The sequence below is a fragment of the Leptidea sinapis genome, chromosome 2 (genome assembly GCF_905404315.1).
Source record: "Leptidea sinapis chromosome 2, ilLepSina1.1, whole genome shotgun sequence".
Taxonomy (NCBI): domain Eukaryota; kingdom Metazoa; phylum Arthropoda; class Insecta; order Lepidoptera; family Pieridae; genus Leptidea; species Leptidea sinapis.
The window spans coordinates 10000859-10007484 of record NC_066266.1 but is presented as its reverse complement, the minus strand read 5'-3'; positions in this window follow the sequence as shown (position 1 = coordinate 10007484).

Genomic DNA, 6626 nt, shown 5'->3' with positions numbered 1-6626 from the left:
TTCTCTTTGGAGAGAGCGACTACGACCATAGAGACCAGTTCTCTTCATTTATGCGATTGATTTTCGACGCGCTAGTGTCATATCTACCTCTTTTAATACTGTAATGTCATTGCCTGGGACTAGATTAGGACTGTTTTATAGCGATAGAAATTACTGTACAATATTGTATATTTTTATTATAAAAAAAAATGGGTGAATTGTATGCCCAGGCAATGATGGAGTGAACCCATATCTCGTAACTCAAAAACTTTTTGCAGTTTTGTTTTGACTTCTCGTAACAACATTTCTGATTTATATGCTAGTATTAAGTCATCCACATAAATGTTTGCAAACAGCTTTTCTCCTCCTTTTACTAATATATACAAGCAATTATCCGCTGAAGAATTCTTAAATCCGATTTCCAACAATTTCTCATGTAACTTTAAGAACCATTGTCTTCCTGCTTGTTTCAAACCATATATAAATATAAACCATATATTATAATATAAACCATACGGCTTTGTTTAGTTAACATATCCCATTATTTTTATATCTATTTATATCTAAAAGCATTTCTTTTGCTTTTTTAATCAACTCTTTGTCTTTTCCATGTATTTTAAATATTTATCCAGATTTTTCGGCTTCTTCATATAAATTTGTTCATCTATATCGCCGTTTAAAAATGCAGTACACACGTCTAGTTGGGATAACTTAAATTTATTTTCCATTGCATGTGCAATAAGTATTCTAAGAGTACTCATTTTTGCAACAGGTGCAAATGTTTCAGTGTAATCAATTCCTTCTTTCTGATTAAACCCACGCGCCACAAGTCGTGATAGATAGATAGACGAACAGTCTATCTATTTCTCCCATTGCATTATATTTATATTTTAAAATCATTTTACTATCAACCAAATTTTTGCTTTCGTTCCTGTGTACAATTTTCATAGTATTATTTTTAAGATGAGATTCAATCTCGCTTATTATTGCATCTTCCCATTCATCCATGTTCTCGTCTATTTTACAGAGGAATGATTGTTCAGCATCCATCTCATAATCTTGATGCCATGCTGGTGGTTTTCTTTGTCTTTTATAAGTAGAACTAGTCGGATCTATTTCATCTGTTTCTGTATTTGCGTCAACAAATATTTCATCATTGTTCAATTCCTGTTCAGTTTCATCAATTTCATGTTCTTTCAAATCTTTATTATCTTCTACATTTTCTTTTTCAGGAGAAAATATAATTTCTATTTATTTTTATTAACTACATCTTCTTTTTGTTCTCTTTTGATCTCGTTTTCATAAAACATTTTGTCCAGTATTTTGACATCTCTGCTAATCATTACCTGGTCTGTTTTTGGGTTGAAAATCCGGTATGCCTTGTGATTTTCCGAATATCCTACAAAAATTCCAGGTGTCGCTCTGGCTTCAAATTTTCCATTTTTTTTCCTTTTTTAAGTACAAACGCCTTAGTTCCGAATATGTGAAAATGTCTTAAAGACGGAATTCTCTTTACCAATTTTTCAAATGGAGTCGCGTTATCAATACTTGTACAAGGACTACGGTTTGCCAAGTAGTTAGCTGTATCAATACCTTCAGCCCAAAAAACTTCTTTCATATTGGCGTCTATCAACATACATCTAGCTTTATCAAGCAATGTCCTATTTTTTTCTTTCTGCTAAGCTATTCTGTTCTGGCGTGTATGGTGCGGAAAGTCTCCTTTTGATGCCATTCTCCTTCAAATATTTGTCAAAATTATTGTTAATATATTCTGTCACTTTCACTGTAAACATACTATCTTCTTTTTGGTAAATCTTTCAGCCTCATTATTGAATTCCTTAAATTTTGATAGAGTTTCATCTTTAGTTTTCATTGTATATACTCTTGTATATCTTGAATTATCATCTGTAAATGTGATGAAGTATTTGGAACCCCCTTTCGATGGCTGCCTCATGGGACCACATACATCAGTATGCACAATTTCTAATCTTTCATTTGTACGTTGCTCATTTTTAGGTGCATTAAACGGTAGTTTTGTTGTTTTGCCTTTAGCACAGACTTCACAGTCTTTAACTGTGTCACTTTTATTGAATTCTAAGCCTTCCATAATTTTCTTATCAAGTGCTATTCTCATTTGTCCTTCATTTAGATGTGCTAACTTTCTATGCCATTGCTGCATTTTGCTTGCTTCGCAGTTATTAGCTTTCTCTTCTATGTTTTCTTTAACGTAGTACAAACCGTCTGAATGTCTCTCTGCTTTTAACAGAACTTTATTGTTTCGCATCAGGGTAGCCTTAGCTAACGCCACCTTTGTCTGTTATTTTTCCAACTGACATTAGATTTGTAGTCAGCGATGGTACGTACAAGGCTTCAGTTAGTTTCAGATTTGGTATTTTATAGGTGTAGTTTCGCTGGACCTCGTCCTTCGATTTGTGTAAGACAGTTTTCTGATGCTAACCTTAACGTTTTGTTATCAGCTTTGTCCATATAAATGAATCTTTTCAATTCATGACTCATATCAGACGTGTTTAGGCATGTTTCTTCTAAGCAACATAGACTTGCATTATTTTTATTAACTCGGTCCACTTTTGACCAGCATTCATGAGCTTTGTGTCCTTTCTTCTTGCATTTAAAACATTTAACAATAAAGTTTTTATTTTTGCCACGTTGTCTACTATACAGCGCCTCTTGTTCAGAGTTTTGTTCACTTGTACTAGCTATATTTTTTCTTGCCTCAGCTTCTTCAATTATCTTTATTTTCAAGTTGTCCGGATCTGGTAGATCATCCCTGGATTCTATTGCAATTCTAAAATTTTCAAAAGATTGAGGTACTCTGTAAAGCATCATAATACTAAGAAGATCTTTATTAATTGGTATGTCCATATCTCTTAGTTTATCGACGATATCCATAAATTTATTCAAGTGATTGACGATATAATCACCATCTTTCATTTTCTTCAATATCAACTCTTTTAATAGGCTTGCTTTTCTTGCAGGACCTTTGCTATAATATATGCTTTCTAGCGTATCCCAGACATCTTTACTTGTTTGACAATTTTTAACTTGTTTTAATTCGCCCGGTGATATTGTGAGAAATATAGCTCGGCTAATGCTAACTCATCTTTTTCCATATAGTGATTCAATGCATCACCTTCTCGCGTTGGTCTCTTAATTGTATTTGAAACATAGCTCCAAAGGCCAAGTTTTAATAGTACAGTTTTTGCATGGATTCTCCATGTATCGTAGTTTTCTCTTTTCAATTGTTCTATGTGCAAGTGATTACTCATTTTTCTCTTTTATTCCCGTTTCTGGGCCCATAACCAGTTATATGAGATAGAGCAGAGTATCAGCAGTAGGCTATGAGCAAATCAGTGCATTCACCATTATTTAATATAAGAAAACAATTTTATAAATTAATTACAACTTTTTACTCTCATGACAACGTAATAACAGCTTTGTAGTCATAGTAACCAAAAGTCACTAATTTCTTCTTCTATGAGTAAGACCTCTATGATAACTACGTTTACAAAAACCGACTTCAAATACTGAAAATTATCAAATAACTAAAAATTTAATTTACTTCACCTTTACCTTTAATATTAATAAAATGCTATTATTTATATGTGCTACCCATTAATAGGTTTTAAGTCGGTGCCAAGCCCTAAACAAAATAAAACTTAATATTATAAGCAGCTAATTATATTATAGCTATAACTGTAATTATTAAGGTTGTCTGGCCACGCGTGTCTGTCCGGTTGGGTAGTTTTGTTCTAGACGGAGCAATCCCGCTCAAAGTCACGCGTGGCGAGTTTAGGTACTTACTATTACATATGACTTGGCAACGACTTCAAATCAAAAATTTTTAGTTATTTGATAAAATTCAGTTTTTGAAGTCGGTTTTTTAAAAGTAGTTTTTTTTTACTTTTTAGTGTCAGTTAATATTTATAAGTTGTTCTACTTATTCGCGGCGACGCGCTAAACCTGCACGATACAACGAGGGAAGATGTTCTACTTACTCGCATCCGCGCGAATTTTTCCGCGGCGGCCATCTTAGATTTCAAAAAACAAAATGGCGATTAACAGAAAATCGTGACGATTCGCTATAAAATTTCTCTCATACGTCGATAAAGAAGTTTCACTTCAAAAACGCGTACACCTCCCTTTTTTTATTTAGCAAAAACAAACAGTTTCTTCTTAAACTAATACAAATTCCTGTAAACTGTTCACACAGTTTGTCTAAACGATCGAGTGAGTCTCATACAGTAAATCCTAAAACAAATTTTACCAAATATGTTACTGCAACAATAAATAATACTTCGATAGTTTTTTAAATTTATTTTGTTTGGTTCCCGTAGGATGTTCTCTGGCAAACTATTACGCTGATATGGTTTTATTTTCTTTAAAGTTGTAACGCCAAAGTAATTGTTTACTCTAGGGATACTTCAAGTATGTCTTTCATCGAACGGGTGCCATGAGTATGACTAATTAAGGAGGCCTTAGTTACTTAAAGGCCGGTAACGCTCCTGTGATTCCTCTGGTGTTGTAAGATAATGTAGGCGGTGGTGATCACTTAACACCAGGTGACCTGTACGCCCGTTTGTTTTCCTTTTCCATAAAAAAAATATTACAGATACTAAATAGGTTCCATGGTTGTTTATCAAGAGCCGAAAGTTATTGTTAATATACTTATTACCTAAGTGGACGTTTGCAAGTCAAGCTCGCGTCGTGGGTCTGTGGAATATCGTAATATGTACCTACATACTTATTTAAATAGTTCATACTTTATAAAGCTACAATTAACTAAGTATATTATATATTTATATAATATATGCATTGGAAGACCAAAATACATACATACTATCTCCATTCTGTGACGATTGTAGATTTGACAACGAAATAAATTAGACAACCCTAACTTACTTAGAAGAGGTAAGAGCGACATACGAGTATACGCAAACAGTATAATATAATAGAAACAGAAGCAAAATCTAAGTTAATAGCGCTGTGTGATCTGAATTACACCTTATTGTATGGCTGTAAGAGTCCCTATTTCCTTAATTAAATTTCTGGACTGAACACAAACACTATTACATAATTGTGCCTTCAGGTACTTGCAGTATTACATATTTTTTGGTAAAATATTCAATATTAAACGTCTGTTATTTGTTAATCACATTTGTGAGTCTTTATAAGAAAAAATCTTTATGTATAGAGATCCCCGCCACGTTCAAGATTTACTTGCCAATCTTTATTCCAAGGCTGTTTTTAAATTTATTATAGTGCAGAAAATATATAGCTTTTTACTATCTATACACGGTAAAACTTTATGGGTATACTATGCTTTGAACCCGACATTCCTTAGGTTATCTCTAATGACTATGTGAAGTCAGGTCAGAAATGAATTAGCGTTATAATTTAATACAATATTTAAAGTGCAATGTTAAAAGCAAGACGAAGTTATTTTGTATATCTTTAGCTGACATTGAAAATAATTGTAATTTTGTATTTTTTTAGTTATGTATTAATTACCCAACAAAGATAGGTAATTCTAATACAATTATGAAACTATGTATGCATACATTTAGGTTAAACCAATGGGCCTGTCTGCATTTTTACTCTTTGAATTTTGTGAATGTCATGATTCAAATATTTACTTTTCTGTGTGAGAAAGACATTATCTAATTGATTGCTTGATGGAGGCAAGGCAGCTCAAACAGCTTCTGCTTTCAAATTACCTTTGAACCTGAACACGGCACAAGTGCTTCGAGAAGACAAAATTATTGTAGGGGATAAGTGTACAATAATAATAATATAATATTGACACACTTTTTACACAAATTATCTTACTCCAAATTAGGCATATATAGCCTATTTAAATGGACATAAAAAAGGCATTGAAGCTCTAAATAGGACTTTCCAAGATATAAAGAATTACAACCGACTTATGGGCGGAGTAACAGTACCATTGGCTGGTGACTTCAGGCAGACGTTGCCTATTGTCTCATGAGGGAGACGTGCAGATGAAGTGAAGGCTTGCCTTAAGTTATCAGTTCTATGGTCTAAAGTTAATATTTTGTCCTTAAAAGTAAATATGGTAGTCTATCTTCAACATGATTCAAAGGCGGAGGAGTTTTCCAATTTGTTAGTAGTCCCAGTAATCCTAGTAATGTTGTGAGAGATCTGACTAGCTTAACCGACAGAATACCCCAATATTATTCAATATGGAGTAAATTGCATTGTATGGCTGAGACAAAGAGTTATTCTTTCTCCAAGAAACGACTCAGCCAATATTATTCATATTTTTTTAGTTATAATCTTTAGACACTGTATTGCAGGTCGATGATGCTGTGCATTATCCTATAGAGTTTCTTCACACTCTTGAGCCACCAGGAATACCACCTCACGTCCTTTACCTCAAAGTTGGCGCTCCAATTATTTAAATGCGCAATCTAAGCCCTCCAAAATTTTGCAATGGAACCAGACTTCAGGTCAAGACCTTGCATAAACTCGTGATCGAAGCCACCATTTATACTAGCGTCAACCAAGGGGACATAGTCTTTATCCCTAGGATTCCCTTGATACCATCGGATTACCAATTTGAAATGAAACGTTTGCAATTTCTGGTTAAACAATTCTACTCGATGACA